The following is a 21070-nucleotide window of genomic DNA, read 5'->3' on the forward strand; positions in this document are numbered from 1 at the left end:
AAGGTCTTGCTCTGTGAGTTAAGGGACCAGACCAGACTAAACCCAAACATTCCTCTCTTATCCAATTCAAAGCCCTTTTCTTCCCCAGTTCAGGTCTGTGTCCCTGCCCCTTTTGTGGGTCAGCCGCAGGGCAGGGAGGGGGCCATGTCTGTTTATTCTTTAGCTCTCTCCTCTCTACAACCTCCTCTACAACTGGTCTTATTCCAGTTCCCTGTCTCTTATTCCAGGCAGGAGTAGGGCTCCGTTTTTGTTGGCCCCTTCTGGTAGGGGGCGGAAACAGGGGAAAGGACAAGGGTGACACCTCTTTTGACCTGGGATGTTGTCTGCCATTCTCTTTTGCTTTGTTTCCGTTTCTGCATCTACCTGTCTCGCAAGCTCTTCAGAGACATTGCCTCGTGCAATGTTCCTAGGGCCTGGTGAGGCTCTAGGTGACCTTGTAAAGCTGCCCTCCAGAACCTCTCCTGGAGGTGCAGCTGGCTCAAACCGGAAGGAGCATTGCTGCCCTCTCCCTCTCCCCACTGCAGCCTGCAGGGTCAGGGCTGGCACCAGGGTGCTGCTGGGCTGAGTTCCTCCATGGGAGCCCCGGAAAGATGGACCTGTTGTTAGAGGCTTCGGGCCTGAGCCAAGTTCAAGACAACGGGACTGTTCCTGTCACAACTGGGGATTTGGACTTGGCTGCTGTAATCTGTTGTTTTATGTGTGGATATAAACCTCAGAATTATAGGGAAGATCAGTCTGAATTACGAAATTTTTAATGTGCAACTTGCATATTTTCAAATGTAGCTTATACACATGCCTTTACATGAACAGTTTTGTTCTTGCATCTTATAAAAAATAAGTCTTTTATTTATATGGGATTTATAAGAATCCATTCTTACAGGTTAACTCAGAAATTGAAATTATATATCAAAGGAATTCTTGATCATTTGAACCTTATTTTGGAAAATTCACTGAATTTTATAGGTTTCTTATAGTACACACACTTATATATTCAGTCTAGATTTGTAAATAAGTTTCCATTATGGAAATTAAAATACATCTTAATTTTGTTTCAAGACTTTACAGCTCATGCTAAGACGGCACACCATTTTGACAATGAAGTTCACAAGTTAGAATCTGTGACATGTTAATAAAAAAGACTGTTGCTTTTTTGCTTTTGTTTTTTATTTTTTAGAGTGTGGGAAATCTAAATAGATCTTGTACTTCATGGTGTATTAGGAAATCATAGTGTTAGAAGCTGGTAATATACTGGGGCTCCTGGGTGGCTCAGTCGTTAAGCGTCTGCCTTCGGCTCAGGTCATGATCCCAGGGTCCTGGGATCGAGCCCAGCATCGGGCTCCCTGCTCAGTGAGAAGCCTGCTTCTCCCTCTCCCACTCCCCGTTTGTGTTCCCTCTCTCGCTATGTCTCTCTCTGTCAAATAAATAAATAAAATCTTTAAGAAAAAAACTGGTAATATACCGAGTTAAAATGATCAAAATAGCCTTTGAAGGAATCACGAATTTGTTATAGACTTTTTTTTTTTAAAGATTTTATTTGAGAGAAAAAGGGAGAGTGTGGGGGGAGGGGGTTAGAGGGCAGAGGGACAAGGAGACTCCCTGCTGAGCCTGAAGCCTGCCACAGGGCTTGATCCCAGGACCCCCGAGATCATGACCTGAGCCGAAGTCAGACACTTAACTGATTGAGCCACTCAGGCACCCCTTTGTTACAGCCTTCTAAAATTAAAAAAAAAAAAATTTGGAAAGAAATAGAATGTCAAACCTTAGGTAACAAAGCCTATGTTTTACCCTTTTGTTAAAATGGTCACTGTTGAAAAATGTGTTGAATGCATTTTAGTAACCAATATCCACTGCCAATTCAAAGTGACATTGAGTAGATTAGGAAAGTGAAATACATTGATTTGAACTGTTAATTACTTGAATGGTAATTTTATGTTAACTGAGTAGATGAAATACAGAGAGAAATGTTGGGGCCAGGGCCCCAGGCAGTGTCCTTGCGTGCAGTACCTTAGGTGAGGGAGACAGAGGAGCCCTACTCCTGCCTGGAATAAGAGGGCCACTCCATGTCTAAGGTCAGCCACCCTGGGGGGGTAAGCCCCTAGTTAGCACTGCCCCTGTCGAGAATGGTTGCCTGGGCTGGTGGGTACCTCTCTTGTCTATCTTCCCTCATGGCCAGGAACCACCTTATTGGGCTCTGATTTGGAACAGAGAAGCCTCATCAGAGCTGGTATTTGTTTGACACCAGTGGAGTCCCAGGCACTGTGCTCAATGCTTGCAGACTTTTCCTTTAAGTCCTCAGAGCAGACCTGCACATACATTCTTACTCCCATTTGACAGACAACCCTGATGCTCTAAGGAATTGACTAACGTGGAGATGGTACTTGTGAGGTTTGATTCCAAACCTGACTGACTGCCTGAAGGTGATAATCTTTCCCACTATTCTGAACCCCCTCAAAAAACTGCTGAACCTTCGGTTCAACACAGGTGGGCCAACGTGAGCGAGACCCAGTTCCCTGGTCTGAGGTGCTCACAGGCTGGGAATAGACAGGTCTTGGAACTGCGGACCTCGAGGACCACAGAGAGGAGGCTTGACTTGTTATTTCTCAGGGGTGGACATGTGGCTTCTCTGTTGAAGAAAACAGTGGAAATGTATAAGAGAAGTATAAATGGAACCTTGTTGGTGCAGTGGACTTGGAAAAGTTGACAGTTTCTGATTTAGTTGATTTCTGGTTCTAGAGCCATCCTGAAACTGAGGGAGAGATGTTGTCATTATGAAGCTGATGACACTTAGCCCCTGGCGAGGCTTACCCATTTGCTGGCTGATGGCAGATACCCTCATCATTACTTCAGCTTGAAAAACAGCTGAACTTTCCGGGCTTTAGAGGAGGGAGTTCCTGATGGAGAATGTGTCCATGTAATGTAGTTCAGGCTTCATTTGTTCCTTTGTGTAAGTGTCATTTGCATGTGTCCTGGTCAAGCAGCTGGACAGACCCTCAGCACAGCTACTTTGTTGCCAAGGCTGGAGGGTGAGGTTTGATGGCAGTGTGAGGGGCGGGCGTGCTTGCTCGCAGGACGCATTTTGGGAGCAGGGTTCTTGGTAGTAACGTTATTCTGAGCTGACTCCTGACTTGCCTGTTTAATAGAATCATTTGAAAGGAGCAGAGCAGAATTCTGGCCCGGGGGACAGCCCCGCCCGAGGGCTTGGTTAAGGACTTTCTGGGCTTGGCTCTGTGCCGCCCAGAGCAGCTCCATCTTCTGGTGGGAGAGAACACGGACCCCAGGTGTACATCCATACGTGCGCCACCTTGCGTGGAATGGAAAGCTGAAGTAGATCTGGAGGAAGAATGAATATTCTGGGCATTTTCTAACCTAGTTCATAAAAAGACCTATGTATTTTTTTCCTCTCCAGCTTTAGGAATTAACCTGTTAACACAGTATGCTTGAGAAGGCACAGGGAAATGAATATGAATTTGTTAGGGAATCCACGCTGCTTGATTTTATTGTCTTTGGGGGCATGTTTTATTTTTGACACGGAGGAGAAATAAGGATGATTTTCACCTTAAAAAATCTGCAGCCGTCTGTAGCATAGCTCCGTGTGGTGCTTAAACTAGCGAGCAGTTGCTTCTCCCGCAGTTCAGCTTTGCACAAAGGGGATGATGTAATCTTCTTCACTGTCGGCCACGTGGCCAGCATGCCGCCACTGTCTTCACACGGTTACCTCTGTGCTGCCAACGCTTTATCAGCTCGGAAGGACTGTGCATTTGGAATTAAATTGCATTCCTCTCGCAGTGCCTTCCCCTCCTGCCAAGGCTATCCTTCACCTGTGTGTACACATGCCTTTGTGCTTTTGGAGAGCAGGGCTGACTTTCTGCAGAAAGCTGACCAGAGTAGCATGTTGTAGGGAGCCACGGAGGCCGTGTGTGTGCAGATGTAACATCGGAAGAGATGTTCTGTTGCCATTAGCAACCACTTGCCTATTTATTAGAGGGGGGGATATGCTCAGAGCTTAGGCTTTCCCCTTTCTTCCACTGCTTTTTTGTGAGTTCTGACAGTAGCTCACCTGCGCTTGGACCCTTGAGAGGGGTGACCAGGAAGACGACTGCGTTCAGCTGCATAGACATAGAGGCACGTCCTTTTCAGTGGAATGAATCCTACTGCACATTCTGCCTTTTAGTTGCCCTTCCTCCGTGGTTATCACACCGTCCTGTTGATTTAGGGCAGTTGCAGCTACGTAATCGCTGCTGTGGACTGTGCCCTTATTTGTTCAGCTCTGGGTTAAACGCTTCTCTGCATATTTGCTCATTAGTTTCTGCCACCAGCTTCTGAAAGGCACGGCGCAGAGGGGGGACCTGCAGCCGGGCTGGGGGGGGATTGGGCCGCTTTGCTGCAGGGACTGAGTCAGGCGAGGCGAGCATGTTGCATTTCATCCTGCTGAATTTTTTTTTTTCTTTCTTTAAATGAAAGATTAGGTTTGGAACCTTCCTTCTCCTCAAGTGACCTTGGTGTTCTCTTGCCAGTTATTAAGAGCCCCTGGGTGTGTGAGCCCCCAGCCACTGAGGCTTAATTACATCAGGCCAGCTTTGCGCTCTTGGGCCTGGCTTTCCGGGTGCAGTAATACCGTAACGTTTAAGGAATCACAGAATTTCCTTGACTTGTGGGCCTGATGCCTTTGGGGGCCTTATTGTTAAGCTGTGTGAGCACTGATTGTGATCAGCATTTATGGCCTGCACATAAGATGACAGAGCATAACTCCTGTATAATTAAAAATCATCGCACCTTAATCCCAGATTCTGAAAGTGCCTTATTATTTGGAGAATCTGGACCTGGGGTGGAGGGGAGACAGGAGCATGTGTCCATGCTCACGCCTGCTGTGCACACTTGTTTTCGCCCTCTTGGTGGCCGTTCTGTTGGCCGCGCCTCAGGCTGAGATGGCCATCGGAAAAGGCCTTGCACTCCCTCTCGATGGTGCAGGCTCAGGCCTGGGTGGTGGCAGACGGAGGTGCGGTGTCTGTTTCTTGAGCCGACGTTTACAGAGCAGTTCTTGGTGCTTCACTTGTATTGGCTCATTGAGTCCTCGCAGTTCCCCGGGGAGGTGGCAGCTCCTTGCAGAGGATGGCTGAGGCCTCGGATCTGCCTGCCAGGGGGGTGAGGGGAGGGGTGGCAGTGGTGCGGAGGGAAGCCACGGGATCGGAGGAGGTGGTTTGTGAAAAGATGGAATCTGTTCTCAAAAGTCAGAAGGGAAGAGTATCTTAAAATCTTGCTTTTCTTGGTGAAATAAGGGGTAATAAGGGGTGATAGCGGGGGAATGGGTGAGCTGAGGGCAAGGACTTGAGACCAGGGGATGAGAAGAGCACGGCAGTCCCGGCGTCCTCAGGGCTGGCTGACAGTCCGTTGGGACTGTTCACCAGGTGTATGGTTTTATGCATGGGGATGGTCGATCCAGGCAGCTGACCCCTTTTGGCCAACCTGTGAGATGAAGGCCTTTAAAAGAGGTCCTTCCCGGGGCGCCTGGGTGGCTCAGTCGTTAAGCATCTGCCTTTGGCTCAGGTCATGATCCCAGGCTCCTGGGATCGAGCCCCGCATCGGGCTCCCTGCTCGGCGGGAAGCCTGCTTCTCCCTCTCCCACTCCCTCTGCTTGTGTTCCCTCTCTCGCTGTGTCTCTCTCTGTCAAATAAAGAAAATCTTAAAAATAAATAAATAAATAAAAGAGGTCCTTCCCTAGCTTATGGTATCTTTAACCAGATCCTGTAAAACAAGATGTTGAAATAAAAATATCAGTTTGCTCTTGTTATATTTGTTTACAAAAGGAAAAGGTCACTTTGTTACTGTATACTTAGTTGTGATGTTCTTGTCTTAAGACTTTTGTCTCATTAAAAATTAAGCATCTTTTGTGCAAGACTCTGGAGACCTTTTTCGTATGGTAGGGCTGTTGCGTTCCCATCATGTCTGTTGGCAGATTTAATTCCTTTTCCACTCGTGATGATGTGCGTCTGGTCCTGTGTTACACGCTCTCCTGCTGCGGCCTAACCCAGCGCCTGGCCACCTCCCAGACCTCCTGCCCCAGGCGCACTGGCTCCTCGTTGACTTAAATGTGTCTGCCGAGGACCAGGTCCCTGTGTCACGGAGGGACTCCCATCTGTTCTTGATGTGGGGGGCCTGTTGTCAGGCACAGCTTTCAAGGGGGCACCCATGGTCTCTTCCCCACTTTGGCCAACCTCATGGGGGGTGGGAGTGCGTGGGAAACAGGTGCAGCACAGGGGACTGAGCCGTGGACAGACACCAGCAAGAACCGGCCGCACCCTCAGGGCTCCTGGACTGGGGGCTCGACTGTGCACGCTGCCACCATGTTCTCTCCCCGGGGGAGCTGGTGCTGAGGTGATGAGCAGCCATTCATTGGATTAAGGAAACAGCCTCTCTGTCAGCACTGTTTTTAGTCACGGATGTAGATTAGCTCGTCACATTCAGTAGTAATTCAGAGGAACTTTGCTGAAGAAAAGGCAATGCTGATTCCAAGGAGCACCGGAGCTCTGTGTTTGCTGAAAGGGAATGTACGCTGGGATCTCCTGGGGGGGGGCGGGGGGAGAAAATACCAAAAGCCTTTTAAAGATATTTATTTAAAGCTTATCTTCAAACATCTATTTGTGGGTGTGTAATATACTAGTACAGTAGTACATTTATATAATTGAGGGCATGTAGTAAAATTCTCTGATGATAGGACTCTTGAGCAAAAGCAGTCGAAGAGCATTGCTTTAGGACAGTGGTTCTCAAAGTGTGGTTTTAGGATCCCTTGGGCTTCCCACGAACTTTTCAGGGGATCTCTGAGTAAAAGGTATTTCCACCATAGGCAAATTATAGTCTTAGATTTTTTTCACACTCCTTCTTTCCAAGGTGTATAATGATGTTTTCTAGGGTGTGCATGGCATATAATGTCACAACAAATTGGGGGCAGAAGCAGATGTGAGACTCTAGATGTGTTCTATTAAGCCAGACTTTAAAGCCAGTCTCAAAAATATAAAACAATGCCAGCCTTCTAATTTTTTGGAAAATACAGATAGTTTAATAAACAGTATTATTTATTCTAACCTGTGATGGTTTTTTAAAGACATCTTTTAAATTTTTCTGTTTTAATTTTTAATATGGTAAGTATCCATACTAGATATCTAGATATTCTATGGACGGTAAAGATAACAGGAAGAACCCACATAAATGAAAGCTCTTTGGCATCCTCAGTAATTTTTAAGCACGTGAAGAGGTCTCAAGACCAAAGTCTTTGAGAACTGCTTGCTGTGGTCGAGGTCCGGTAGACTGGTTCAGGTAGTGCAATGCAGCGTGAGGAGCCTGGAGGAGGACCACTGGGCAGGTGCAGGTGAGGGGGATGGTGAGCGCCGGGGCCGTCTTTCCCCCTTTGCCTGGGCTCCATCTTCTCCACACACCCCGTGTCTGCTCTAATCCATGCCAGCAGCTTAGATGGGTTATTGTGAATGAAATAGGCTTTTGTGGGAATCCCCGAGACCCCAAGGCCAATTGGTAGCATGATTTCTGTGGGAAAATCCATTCCTGTAATCGAGTAGCAGGGGATTTGACAAGGTTTTGGAACAGAGGCCATTTGGAGGTTAGAGACTGAGTTTCTGTGCAGGTCTCCACAGCAGTTCCTTTTTGGCAGTTACTCTGCAGGACTCTTAAATAGGAGGAACTATTAGAGGAATTCAGTTGAGATAGAAATAGAAAGGGAAACATCTGGGGTATCCTGTTCTTTCAGTCTTCAACTTGCAGGACGAAATGTGAAAATCTAGATTATTGTTCTTTCGGTGCGGAGAGATTAGAACCCAAAATTAATTTCAGACTGATTTCTTGTTTGTTAATATGCTTGTTTTTGTTTTTTTCTTCAACTCATTTTGGTAGAAAGTACCAAATGGTTGCATCCTTAAAAAAATAAAACAAAAGCAAAAACATAGATTTATCTGACAGACAATGCAGGCTTTAGAGAGGATGTGGATGGAGCACAGCCATTTGGGAAAACAATTAGACATCACCTCGTAAACTTGAATAGGTACGTCAATTCTGACCCAGCAGTTTTCCCCGTAGGCCTAGAGACACTCCAGAAGTGTGTTCTGGGATATATGGACAAGGCTGTTCATGGGAGCGTCATTTATAATGGACACATGGAAGAAAGAGCAAATGTCCATTAATAAGATTGCCTAAGTAAGTCTGTGGTGTAGTCACAGAATGGAGCATTAAATAAAGCTCAGCGTGCACATCAATGTAGATTAACCGTACAAACCGATGGCAAGTCACAAGAGGGTGCACATAGTATGACTGCATTCACATGAAGCTCAAAAACAAGGAAACAGAGCAGTATATCATGTAGCAATAGATTAATAAATAGCAAAGCTATAACGAAAGCAAGGGAATGGTTACCCTCGGTGTCAGCACAGTGGTTGTGTCAGGAGGTAGGCGTCATCAGGCAGGAGCGGGGAGGCTTCGGAGGTGTTGGCGTGTCCCGGTTCTTAAATAGGATGCTGCTTTCAAACGTGCGCGTGGAATACACATACCTCTGTGCAGACCAGACTGGTACTGTCTTCTAAGTGGGACCCGTGTTGCCCGGGCTTTCATTTTAGTAGCTGAAAGAATTAGAAAAATCGATTTGAAAGCCTTTTTGCGTTACCGTAAAGTGAAGAACTGAATATTTAAAGCCACCAGGGCTCTTAGATGTTGTTTACTGTACTAGCACCCACCGTCCTTCTCCTGTTTTGAGGTTTTGAGGCGGTACCGTTGCAGAGTTGACTGATGTCATGCTGTCAGCATCCACCTGGGCTGGCTTCTGCAAGGAACAAAGAAGGAAAGCTTAGCGTGGTTTCTCATCACTTTAAAACCTTAATTTTGCACGACTTCGGTCTTCACCAGCATGGGCTGAGGGTCTGGCAGCCACGGGCAGTAATATGGACAGAGGCCAGCATTTTTGTGTGCACGCAGCTGGCTGCTCATTGCACTGTTTACCACGATTCTCGGCAGAATGGGAAGATCCTGTTTGTTCTTGATCATCTATTAAAAACAGCAGGAAGGTGGAAGATGGAGGGGAAAGAGTACGGTCTGTGCCTTCTGGCCTCAAGTAGCCTTGTAGGGGTAGAGAGTGACCTCCTCTTGGTTACAGATGTCCCAGAAGCAGGGCAGGGCTGCTGCAGGTGGAGGGCCTAGATGGGGGAGCCAGACCAGCACTGCCTGCTTCCCTTCAGCTCCCGCGGCCACTAGCAAGCTCAAGGCTCTTGCTGTAATCCCTGCCCCTCCCGCTGGCAAAGCCGAAGAAAAGGACTTCTTACACCAACGGACAGACAGGTCTCGACTGTAGAGGGTTGTGAACGAGGAGGTGTCAGGAAGGGAGAGCCCTAAGTTTTTGTTGCCACCATTTTAGTGAGAGGAGGTGATCTCTTACAAAAATGTTTTCCCTTCAGGTGACTTTTCTGGCTCACCTGCTTTCATTTCTATTTGTATTCTGATTTGCCCCTTCCCATAGATGGGAACAGGCTGATAAGCAGGATCCTGAGAATGCTCAGGTGCCGGTGGGGTGTTGCTGTGTGTGTGTGTGTGTGGGGGGGTGACGAAGGGGTCGGGATGAACTGCTGAAAGCTCTTAGATCGGAGAGTCTTCTGACTTTTGAACCGCCTTACAGTTACTTATTTACAGGCAGTCTGGGAGGAGGAAATTGCCAAGGTTAATCTGTTGTAAGTTGTAAAAATAAGTGGTTTCTTTTTGGTGACTTTTGATGGTAACTGGACATCTCAGTCCTACTCTTTTTTATTTTTGATGAAAATGCATCTTTGCATTTCATCATTTGATGAAAATGAAGATGCATCTCCATACAGAATGCAGAAGTGGCAGGTAAATGGGCAAAATTTCCTCAAATCCACTTATTTAAAGCATTTATCAAATGTGTACACCTAAGAATAAGTGGCTTTCTCAGATGTCAGTGGCAATCATAGCTAGTGGTCTAGGTGCTGTTTATTGGTTCTGTGAGGTGGTGTCATTGGGATCCCATTTTGCAGATGAGGAAACAAAGTGCAGAGGGACTGAGCGTGAGTCCACTGTGTCCCTGCTGGGAGTCGGCAGACCAGGCAGCCGGGTCCAGCCCCGGCTCCTTACTAGATATAGTGGTACCTTGACAGTTTTCTTTTGAGTTGTGGCACTGTCGCTTTCAGGTGACATCCGTAAAATGTAATGCTAACAGAAGTGAGGGGTGGAGTCCCCTCCACACCCTCTGTGTCTCTCCTGTCTCCCTTGGAAGGACGTTGTAGCCCTGTGCCATCTTGTCCTTGGTCTCTGCAGAGTACTGCAAAGGGCCTGCAGGTGCGTGAGCTGGAGAAGGAGTACTGCGCATCTTACTTGAAATGCCCTTATTGTATTGCTGTTTGCGTTTCTATACTGAGTTAACTTGGAAAAAACATTCTTTGGTAGACACATACTGTTTCTCTGTCAGGAGTGTAGCAATCAGGGAATTGGGAAAGGAGAAGCGGATTCCCAAGCCTACAAGGCACACGCCTTTGGGCTTGACCCCACTCAGGTTGGGTAGCAGGACAAGCCTGAAGAAGTAAAACTTGCAGGGGAGGGGGGCAGCCTCCCCGCCAGGTTATGTACTGCGGGACTCTGTGGCGGGCAGGAGGAGGCCCTGGGGCACAGGCCCACGTGCCACCTGTCCGTTCTGCCCTTAGCAGTTCAGCAGTGCCCCAGGTGGGATGATGAGTGACAGTCACACAGGTGGACCTTCTCCACCTTCTGTGTGGGTCGTGGTCCTTCTGGAGCGCGGCTGGTTCATTCCTCTGAGCCTGTGTTGGCTCCTGCTTACTGACTTCCCACCTCAACCTCCAGTGACTCGGCGGAGGAGCCGCGCCCCCAGGACCAGCTCGAAATCTCCTCACATGTGCTGAGTGCCCGGCAGTGACTTCCTTCCAGCAAGCTGCCCTGCACTCCTTCCCTGAGGGGTCACGCCCCTCAGACACTTGTGTCCTCTACCTTGTGAATTTGCACCTTTTTCTCTTCCTCAGTGCATATGCATAAAAATATAAGTGGAGATGAATCCATCCCCATTAAATCTATTTTTATGTCAAAATTTGCTTTCTCATCAGTATATCTAAATTATTTGATTTAATAAACACATTTTAAACCAGAATTTAAAAAAAATCTACTTTTGTGTGTTTATGCAGACGGGATTTGAGGTGGAGGAGGTGGGAGAGGCAGTTAGTTAGAGAGTGGCAATGACTTTCACTTTGCTTTTTGTTTTTTACAATAGCAGGTGGTGTTCCTTTTCTCAACTCTGGTAGTTTCTGTAATTTCTTGTTAGGAATCCAGTAGGAAGGTAAATGGTAGGGACCTTTTCACTAGAATGGTTTTTTTCTTCTGCTTGGAAATGAGGACACCAGCACCTGAATTAGAAGGCACTTTAACCTTAAAAGCCGGTGAGTCCTAAAGGCTGAGCTTGCCTTCCGTGGTCTAATTGTAAAACAAGTCACATTGTCTGTGCCCAGAGTTGGCCTGGTCCTTCTCTCAGCATGTCCTCAGCAGTCAAATCTAGTTATGGCAAATAGAAAGATCTGGAAGAAAAATTCAAACTTTAGGTTGTACTCCAAATTCAGCCTGAAAACAAGTTACAAAGCACCAGGTTTTGTTGTTGTTGTTTTGGTTTTTTGAGTTGTCCTTACACGGTGGTGACGGAATTGCTCCTCGGGTTCTTGTACTGTTTGAGGCTCTTGTCCGTGGTTGGTCAGTAGACATCTGAAGGTCAGAACTTAGCTTGTTCTGGTTTGTGTCCTCAAGCACCAGATGTATCACAGTGTATTTCCGATGTATTTCTGATACGTTCAGAAAAAGATGAAAACAGTTGTCAAAGCAGAGTAGGGGAACGGAGTAACTTAGACAAAGCAGCTGCGTGTAAACAAACTATCAAGTGGGTTTCTAATGATTAAAACATCACAGTGTTCATCTTTGAACATGTTATTCGTATTATTCACTCCTGTGCTTTGTGGTCTTAATCCCTGGAGCAAGGGTTTCTAACCCTTTCAGAATGGTCCCAAACACCCTTTTTTATGTCACAGACTTAGTGTCCAAGATTGATAAGAAATTTCAGGGACAAAAGTAACACTTCTAGGTGGGTTTGTCTAATCACAGCAGTATCTACATCTCTTTTAAAAATAATAGTACGTGGATTTGCAAGACATTTGTTCATCTCCATCAGGCTTTTCCTGTTGCGTACACATTGTTAAGGCCACTGTTGGTCTAAATGTGTTTTATTTTGTTTTAGATTATAAGCTTCTTAAAATCAGAACATACCATTTAGGAGGAAAATCTCTAGGACTTAAGAGAGCACTGTGTGTAAATATGTCCTCTGTGAATGCCAAGGGATTAAAAACACAATTCTAAGCTTCATCAGAGGACTGGCTGGTAGAAAGTTCTGCCAAATTCTTTGATATTATTAAAGATATATCTTTCTAGTGAATTTATGTTGAAATTAAATCCAAATGGAAATAACTTTTCAGTCCTTGGGTTAAAAATTGTTTCTTTGTGGCATTTGCCTTGGATGATACCCTAATGTAAGGATAAATGAATTAACTGAAGAGTTTTGAAGCAGAATTGACATACAATAATTTTGCTGACTACTTCCTTTAGGAGACATTTTGATATTTTGTATATATGTGTGTGTAATTTAGTGTCCCTAAATACAGTATTTCCACTTGAATATGATCACTGCTCAGTCAAGGTAATTGATAGCTTATTAAGACACAACCTTGGTTTATTTTTTCTCCATGAATGTAAAACTAATCAGGTGTCTTGAAGGTAGACGGGATTGATAGGCGTTTGCTGAGGAGCCTGGAGGAAGACCTCCGGGTGAGGATTGTGGCTTCCGTGCCTACCCCATGCTTATGCCCTTTCTTGTCTATCTGGGCAGGAGGAAATATTCCAAAGCAGAGCCTTGGCATTGTAGGGTGGACAGAAGGAAGGCTGGCTTGGGGAATATTGATGTGCAGAGAAGCTGAAAGAAACCAAATTTTGAACCCAAATGTTGATTCATTCATAGGAATTACATCCCTTTATCTTAAATTTATAGACCAGCCAGAAGGGTTTGACTGCCTGTTTGCTTGATGTGTTTTCTATTCCCTTCATACTCGTGGTTGGTAACAAGGAAAGATGTCAGTGATATAATGCAGGTGTTCTGGGATTGTTACTATCTGTGATATATGACACAGAGCCTTAACCTGTGTTTAATTAATGTGGCAAAAGACATTGCCATGTGAGTGTTCAGTTAGGTTGCCTCAGGCTGAACTTGGCCTTCTGGTACTGAGGGGCTTAAGACAACAAGACAGAAAGAAAGGTGTTCAGTTTTGAGTTGCTCGGCATTTATTTGGTTGCTGGTTCCCTCATGCTGCTTCTGTTTACAGAATCTCAGGATGAAAGCACTTCTGGGTAACTTGGAATTCTTGGGTGAAGACAGGACCACGACCCCACCCGCTGCAAAGAGGCAGGGCTCCCTGTGTTTCCTACTTAGAAACCACTTCCCTGAAGGCCTGCATTCTTTTGGTCCTTGAGAAGGTAGAATGAAAAGCCACTGAATGCTCTTTTCACAAATCACAGACTGGTCTTCCCACCAGAGAAGCTTTTTATAATTAAAGTTTTGGTGGCTAGGGGAGAAAATACCTTTTTAATTACATTATAAAAATCCCAAGAATATATAAATGCGATTTTATGTGCTAGTCACCAAATACACTAGACAAGTAATGTAGTCACATTGGCCTCCTCAAAATGAGCGTGTGTAGCAGGTTGACTGCTTCGGACTTGCTGCTTTATGTGATAAGACGGATACTTGGCTCACAACTCCAAATTGTAGACTGCCCCTGAAAATGTCTGACTGCTTGGAACGTTATGAACCCCAGGGTCAAGCTAGTTAGGTGTGAGGCTCTTCCCGTGTGCCGCGCACTCTGCCGCAGCGAAACCAGGCTGGAAGATGAGAGGCACCAGCTTGCCTTCTGATGGGGTGCGGTGGGGGCACGGCCCCGGACAGGTATTTCTTAGATAATTACCATGCAGCGTGATGAGGTTTTAGGTGTGGTGGGAGTGCCGAGTGGGGGATCAGATCCAGCAGTGGGGAAATGGCAAGACTTCACCGAAGGAGTGGATCTGGTCTGAGTCTTCAGGAAGGTGAAGAATGTGTGGGCTTGTCCATGGGCAGGGGAGGGGATGCTTGAGGCAATGCGGGAGCAGGGGCCTGTGGGACCTGCAGGAGTAGGTGAGGGAGAGGATAATGAATGGGGAGCTCATGAGGCTGCAGAGGTCAACAGGCTCAGATCATGAAGCACTTTGTGCCATGTGAGGGAGTTTGGGTTTTATTGGAGGGTTCTGAGGAGCCATTGACACATTTTAGGCGAGTAAGATGATGAGATGTGGGTTAGGGGAGAGTGGCAGGATGGATCAAACAGAGTCCTGCACCTCCTTTAGGAGACTGCTGGAGTAATCCACGCAAGAGAGATGCTGGCCAGTGGGCCAGGGAGACAAGGTGCTCCAATTAAGTATGGAGCCTACAGGAGTGCATGAGAGGATGGGGGGCAGGGGGAAGCCCGGGTTTCTGGTTTGGCTGTTGGATAGGTGGTTTGTGGGGCCAGGTAGTGTGCTGGGACCCACACAGTGGGGAGCAGGTTTGTGGGGACCATGATGAGCACAGGTGGAGATGGCTGTATCATAGACATGCAGGTGTCCCCTTTTTCTTGACACCTTTTTATGCCAGTGATGGGAGTCTTCTGCTTGGCCATCAAGACCCACCATAATCATCTTCATCCCACACATCCTCCATCTTACAGGGTGTCTTCTCCTACTGTGATCCCTCTGGCCCTGGTTTTTCCATACCAAGTCTGAACACTCAAGTGTTGCTTTCTCAAACAGACTGCAACAAGGACGCTCTAGTAGTTTATGTACAAGTCCCTCCCCCTCTCCCCAAAACAGGGCAAATCAGTGTACACTGAACAGAGTTTCAATATCACTTATTTATACTGAGTCTCTGTAATTGCACCTTTATTCCTTATAATAAAAAGATCCATGCATAAAGGAAAAGGAAAATTACAACATAGCTTAATTTTTCAAAGCCTTTTACAAGAATGATTTTGATCCACATTAAAAAATAGGAAGGCGGGCGCCTGGGTGGCTCAGTCGTTAAGCGTCTGCCTTCGGCTCAGGTCATGATCCCAGGGTCCTGGGATCGAGTCCCACATCGGGCTCCCTGCTCGGCAGGAAGCCTGCTTCTCCCTCTCCCACTCCCCCTGCTTGTGTTCCTGCTCTCGCTATCTCTCTCTCTGTCAAATAAATAAATAAAAATCTTTAAAAATAAAAAAATAAAAAATAGGAAGGCATAAGGATTTTTTTCTTTCTATTTTGGTAGAGGGCAAGGGTACTAACATGTATGAAATGTTTGTTGTAATGATTAAACGTGGTTTCTTTTAGCCGTCAATCGTGGATGATTTGTTCTAAATCAAATCATTTGACAGTGATCAAATTGTATCAGTTGTATCTCTGTGGTTCATTTGGTAGAAACTAAGTTTCTGCTGGCTTTCCTGAGACTCTGCTTCTTGATGTAAAGCAAGCCTTCTTTTGAGTAGGTATCACAGAACCATAAGCAGGCACATATGTATACGTATCTGTATGCATGTGCCTTGGGATGGGTGACTAGAGGCTCAGAGCACAGTGTGGGAGCTTTCCCTAGAGGCATCTCCTGATACTCTTAGAGGTACAGACAGATATATGTGTTCTTTCTTTTGGCTTTCGGCAAACATGAGGATAAAGTTTCTCTGTGCTTAGTTAGCCCTGGCTGGTCCTTCGGGATACAAAGATGAACAACACATCTGGGCACATGGTTCTTTTTTGATGTATGAGATTGTAGGAAGGTAGAATCCCCTTTTATAATACTACTACTCTTTTGACTATTAAAATATTCTCTTCGATTGATCTGTTATGGTTTTTAATTAAATTCTAATGCGTAGCTAATACATAATTAAATCATCAAACATTAAAAATTCATTATTTCATTTACATTAAAGTATATGTAATAGTTAAAAAATATTTTTTGTTATGGTCTTTTGGTTATTTTGGTTTGTCCTCTGTGTTTTGTGCTCAAGACATTAAAAAGCCAGAGCTATTTTAAGTTGAAATGCCCTTACCTTCCTTGGATCAATCAAGCTTATGCTGTTTTTCTTCCTTAAAGGTATGATGTTACATTACAGGCTATTGCTTCTAAGATTATGCGAGGGAATAAATTAACGAGTCTGACAGTTATTCTAACCATAAAGGTTTAAGTGAAAATTATAATACTGCACTATGAAACCCCATCTGTATTCCTGTGTGATGGTCTGTGAGCATGCCCATATTCCTGATATAAGTATTTAATTCACCTCATATGCATTTCATAAACATTTTGCATGTGTGGATTGTAGTCATATTTACATAAAAATATAAGCATTACATTATATTTTGTTTTTATGCCTTAGTAAAAATGACATTAATATCATTTGATTTATAGCCTTCTTTCCCCCTAAACATTTTCATAGAGGATCCAGGCTAGTTAAAAATGCTTCCTTCCTACACAACACTAGTCTAACTGCTTGCCTAGTTAAAACCCTTGATAGCACAAACACTGTATGCCACGCACCACCGCTCGCTGTGATCTGTGACTAATCCTGCAGGCTCTGCAGAGAAAGGTGAGCGAGTCGGAACTGCGGACGGCCTGCTTGGAAAGGGTGACGTCATCTCCATTTGCGCATGCGCGGCGCCACTGATGCAGCGATTCATCATCCTGCTCTTTGTGTTGAGGGGTGCGTGCGCGCACGCGTTTCCCCTAAATAAACTAATGAGTAAAATTAGGTAATTACCACCAAGACTTGGTACTAATAGTAACCCTCCAGCTTACTGGAGTGTTCCTTCTTATTTTTGTTTCAGAATGCTGCTTTATTTATTAACACATTTTTATTACTGCTACAACCTGTGTTTCTGAAGGTGTAGAATTTTATTTTTCAGTTACTCCCATTTTTGATCTTCCCATCAAGTACTAAAGTAGTATAGCTGACAGGCAAATGAGACCTTTGAAAATGGATGAAGAGCACAGTTTGTCTCGTGGATTGTCTTTTAAAGACAAATCCCACTGCAGGAGGTGAGGCAGATGGTTCAGAACAAGGTGTCAGTTCATTCCGTTCAGCCCAAATGATCAAGAGATAACTATGGTTTTTTCTGACACTTTTTACTTCACAAGAAAAAAGAAAAACCAAACGATTTGACTAGTTTAATTGAAGGAATACATAAAATTTCATATTACTAATATCTGCCAGTAGTCCTGGGAGAAATAAGGGATTAGAAAAAATGATCCTGTGTCTTAGTTTAAAAAGTTTAAATTTGATTCTTTTTTTTTTTTTTTTTTACCTCATCTGACTTATTTCACCTTACTGAGCACTTTCTTTTTTCTTCAGTAATGCCACAGTTGGGCGCCTGGGTGGCTCAGTTGGTTAAGCATCTGCCTTCGGCTCAGGTCATGATCCCAGGGTCATGGGATCAAGTCCCACATCAGACTCCCTGCTCAGCGGGGAGCCTGCTTTTCCCTCTGCCCCTCACCCTGCTGGTGCTTTCTCTCTCTCTCTCTCAAATAGAATCTTAAAAAAAAAATAAATTGTAACAAGAATCTAGTCTGTCTTTCTGCACTCTTTAGTTAGGCTCTGTGTAATTTAAAAAGTATCTAATTTAAGAAACGGGTAGGGTGCCTGGGTGGCTCAGTTGGTTAAGCGACTGCCTTCGGTTCAGGTCATGATCCTGGAGTCGCGGGATCGAGTCCCGCATCGGGCTCCCTGCTCAGCAGGGAGTCTGCTTCTCCTTCTGACCCTCCCCCCTCTCATGCTCTCTCTCTATCTCATTCTCTCTCTCAAATAAATAAATAAAATCTTTAAAAAAAAAAAGAAAGAAAGAAACGGGTATAACTAAATGTCCTCCGACTTTGACCCCTCGTTATCACTTTTCAACCTGCTTTTCTTTTTGTCTAATTTTACCAAGAGTCTTTCTCTGGCACCCCCTTTTACCTATTAGTGGCATTTTCAAACTCTCTTGGTAGCACTTAGAAGTAAAACTGCTGCTGACTCGTGGTCTGTGACACAAAGATGTGGTCTGAGAACTCAGGAGCATTGCTCCAAGGTGGCATTTGCCATCCCTTTCTCTCCCCATGAGCATGGAGGGCGAGGGAGCTGTGTGCTTATAGGGATAGTCCTGGAGCATATCCTTTTGATCCAAAAGTTTAGACACCACAGCTAGCTCCTTTAATGCACGAGGAAGGAGCACAGTAGGAGTTGTCTTATCTGCCGTGTAATCTAGAATCACTGGAATAGCACAGAAGCCATGTATTTGGAATTTTTTTTTTTTTTTAATAGTTGCACACTCTGTTTTCATAAATAGCTCTTCAGGGCATAGAATAGAATCTGCCTTTTTGATCTGAGGATGTTTCATGGCTGAGTTCTTCCTGCTTTTTATTAAAAGTTACATGATATATTTAATCTAGCTTTATGGTATGTATACATCCTTCCTTAGCCTTTTGCTTATGGGGTGTGTTTTTTAAAATGGAAATGAGATTAAAGATAATACTTAGGTGACTGCCATAATAGTCACAAACTCAGTTTCTTTGTGGTTAGTGTTATATTTCTGCTTTTAAAAATTTTCTATTTTAAAAGTTTTGACTATTTTAATGAAATTCCCATCTATTTTTCCGTGACATATTCAACAAAAATATTGTGGTAAAACTGAAGAATTTATATTCTACTCTATGTTTGGACATGTATGTATATCACAATAGAAGCATAACCCACTTCAACACCAGTTTAACCCTGGATTCGTGTGCCTTTCCTCCTCTAACAAAACTGTGGGTCTTGTTTAATTTAGGGGAGAAATTCAGGAACTGATAGGCTTAAAGTAACTATAGTTTTTAGAAACTAAAACACAGGAGTGAGTCTGTGGTTTCTAGTGGGTCATAGGAAATCGAGATTTTGGTTGTGAAGTTTTGTTTATTTCACCTTGTTTTCACGTCAGTGCTATTCTTCCCATGGGGTGTCCTGTAACATGGCAGCTCTAACTTCCATCATCCACTCCGTAAAGGGTGGTAATAAATGGGTTGTTTCAGAGAGTCAGCAGGAATTGGTAAGGATGCTTTGGAATTATCATGTAAGTCACGGAGTCCTCTTGTGAGGTGCCAGCACTGGGATTAGGATAGTCTATTTGTTGAGGGTTGTGTGAGATGGGCTAGACCCTCAAGTGGGGCTTCGGTTTCTATAGAGTGTGCGAATCCAGGACAGCAGTCAGCTGGTGGTCCTTCTCGGAGGGCTTGGCTGTGTCCTGGCCAGGGCTTCTGTGGGGGCAGAGGCAGTGTGCGAATGGGGGAAAGCCTGTGTTTTCTTATCTGGTAGCAATAGAAGGGGGATCCTCTTTTCAAATCCCTGTAAATTGCAATCCACAGTTAAGGCTTAGTTCTTCCTACCGTTTCTATCATTTGATTTGCCTCTTCATTTGTCCAGGCCCCTAGCACTCTGGGCTGCTTGTGGAACTTTTCATGCTGTGCCTTGCCATAGGTATTTATAAACTTGTCTTCACGAGGGCCGCCGTGCTGCCTAATTCCTCTTTGTAGTTTGCCCTACTGACATCTCTGTCCACCCCAGATGGAATTGAGATGTAATCTGTCTTTGTAGACGTGTCCAGTGAATTACCCAACGACTGGCAGTGAATTGCTGAGACTAGATTGCATCCATTCAAGAGTTTTGAAGGAACCTTAAGGATGAAATTGCAGAACTCTTGGCTCTTGTTTTGCCTTTTATAAATAGCCACTGTTTTTAAAAGCTTGGTGGATTGCCAGCACAAAGCTTGGTATATTGGAAAGCAAAATGGCCTGATGATGTAGAGGTGTGGGTTCTGTGTTGAGCCCTTACATGACCAGAGAGGTCATGCTGCTCTATCTCCTGGACCTTGGGGTCCTCCTCAGGATGTGTTCGCTGCTGTCTTTGTGCAGTGTCTCTGGTGATTGTCAATATCATGGTTAATCCTGTTAAACTGGGTTCTTAGTATACATATAAGTATTCTGTGGGCAGGAGAGATTTACTTAATCAAATCACACCATTAATTTAGTCATTCTTTGCTTCTATGACTGATATATTGCAGAGGCTGGATTCTGTTACATTCTTCCTCAAAGTGCCGATTTTGTTGTTTGCTTGCTTTGGCAGGGTGCTAATTTGGCTGGACTCAAACTAGGAACCCCACCTCGTCTGTGGTGGGCCCCAACATGAATCTCAGTCAGATACTTTGTTTTTAGCTTAGAGCTTGCCTCCTACAAGTGAAGCTCAGGGGAGAGTCAGAGATTTGGGCCAAGATTATACCCAGAATTTGGGGCTCCCCTGCTCCTTTCCACAATTTCTCCTCAGCTGCTGAGGTTGCCCCGAGCTGTGTCCTGGTTCATGTGTTGGCAGCTCCATGTGGCTTAGCCTGCACCCTGTCCTCAGGCTAAAAGCCCCAGCCCAGTGCTCCCAGTGCCATTCCCTTTTTCCCCAAGTGTGTCTCCCTGCTTTGGGTTACTCTGCAGCCTTGAGACGGTTGATTTTTTTTATAGGTTTCCTCTATGGCAGGGCTGGTTCCCCAGGGGCTGCTCAGACACGTCACAGGTGGAAGCCCCAGTTCACTGAGAGAGAGCTTTCCTTGCTCTCTCAATCCAGGTCTGCATCTTCCATTGTGTTACCAAGCTACCATTCTGGAGCATTCCTTGTACTACTTTGGCAAAAACAAACAGGAAAATAGCGATGGGACAGTGGTCTTTTTATTTTTCTTAGAGATTGCTCAGCCAGTAATGATAGTTTCTCGTTTTGTTGAGGATGGCCAGCATCCTGAACCTAGATTTCCTCTGTTCGAGACCTCCAGGAGAAATATGCCGAGGCATTATTATGAGCATTGACATTTTTGACCCGAGACTTTGGGGGCCTTTGCCCTGGTGAGCTGGGCCAGACACGTTTGGGCTGCAAGAATTCCTTATCTTCGATGG

This window comes from Mirounga leonina, unplaced genomic scaffold (genome assembly GCF_011800145.1).
Source record: "Mirounga leonina isolate KUSES-001 unplaced genomic scaffold, KU_Mleo_1.0 Mir_95, whole genome shotgun sequence".
NCBI classification, from domain to species: domain Eukaryota; kingdom Metazoa; phylum Chordata; class Mammalia; order Carnivora; family Phocidae; genus Mirounga; species Mirounga leonina.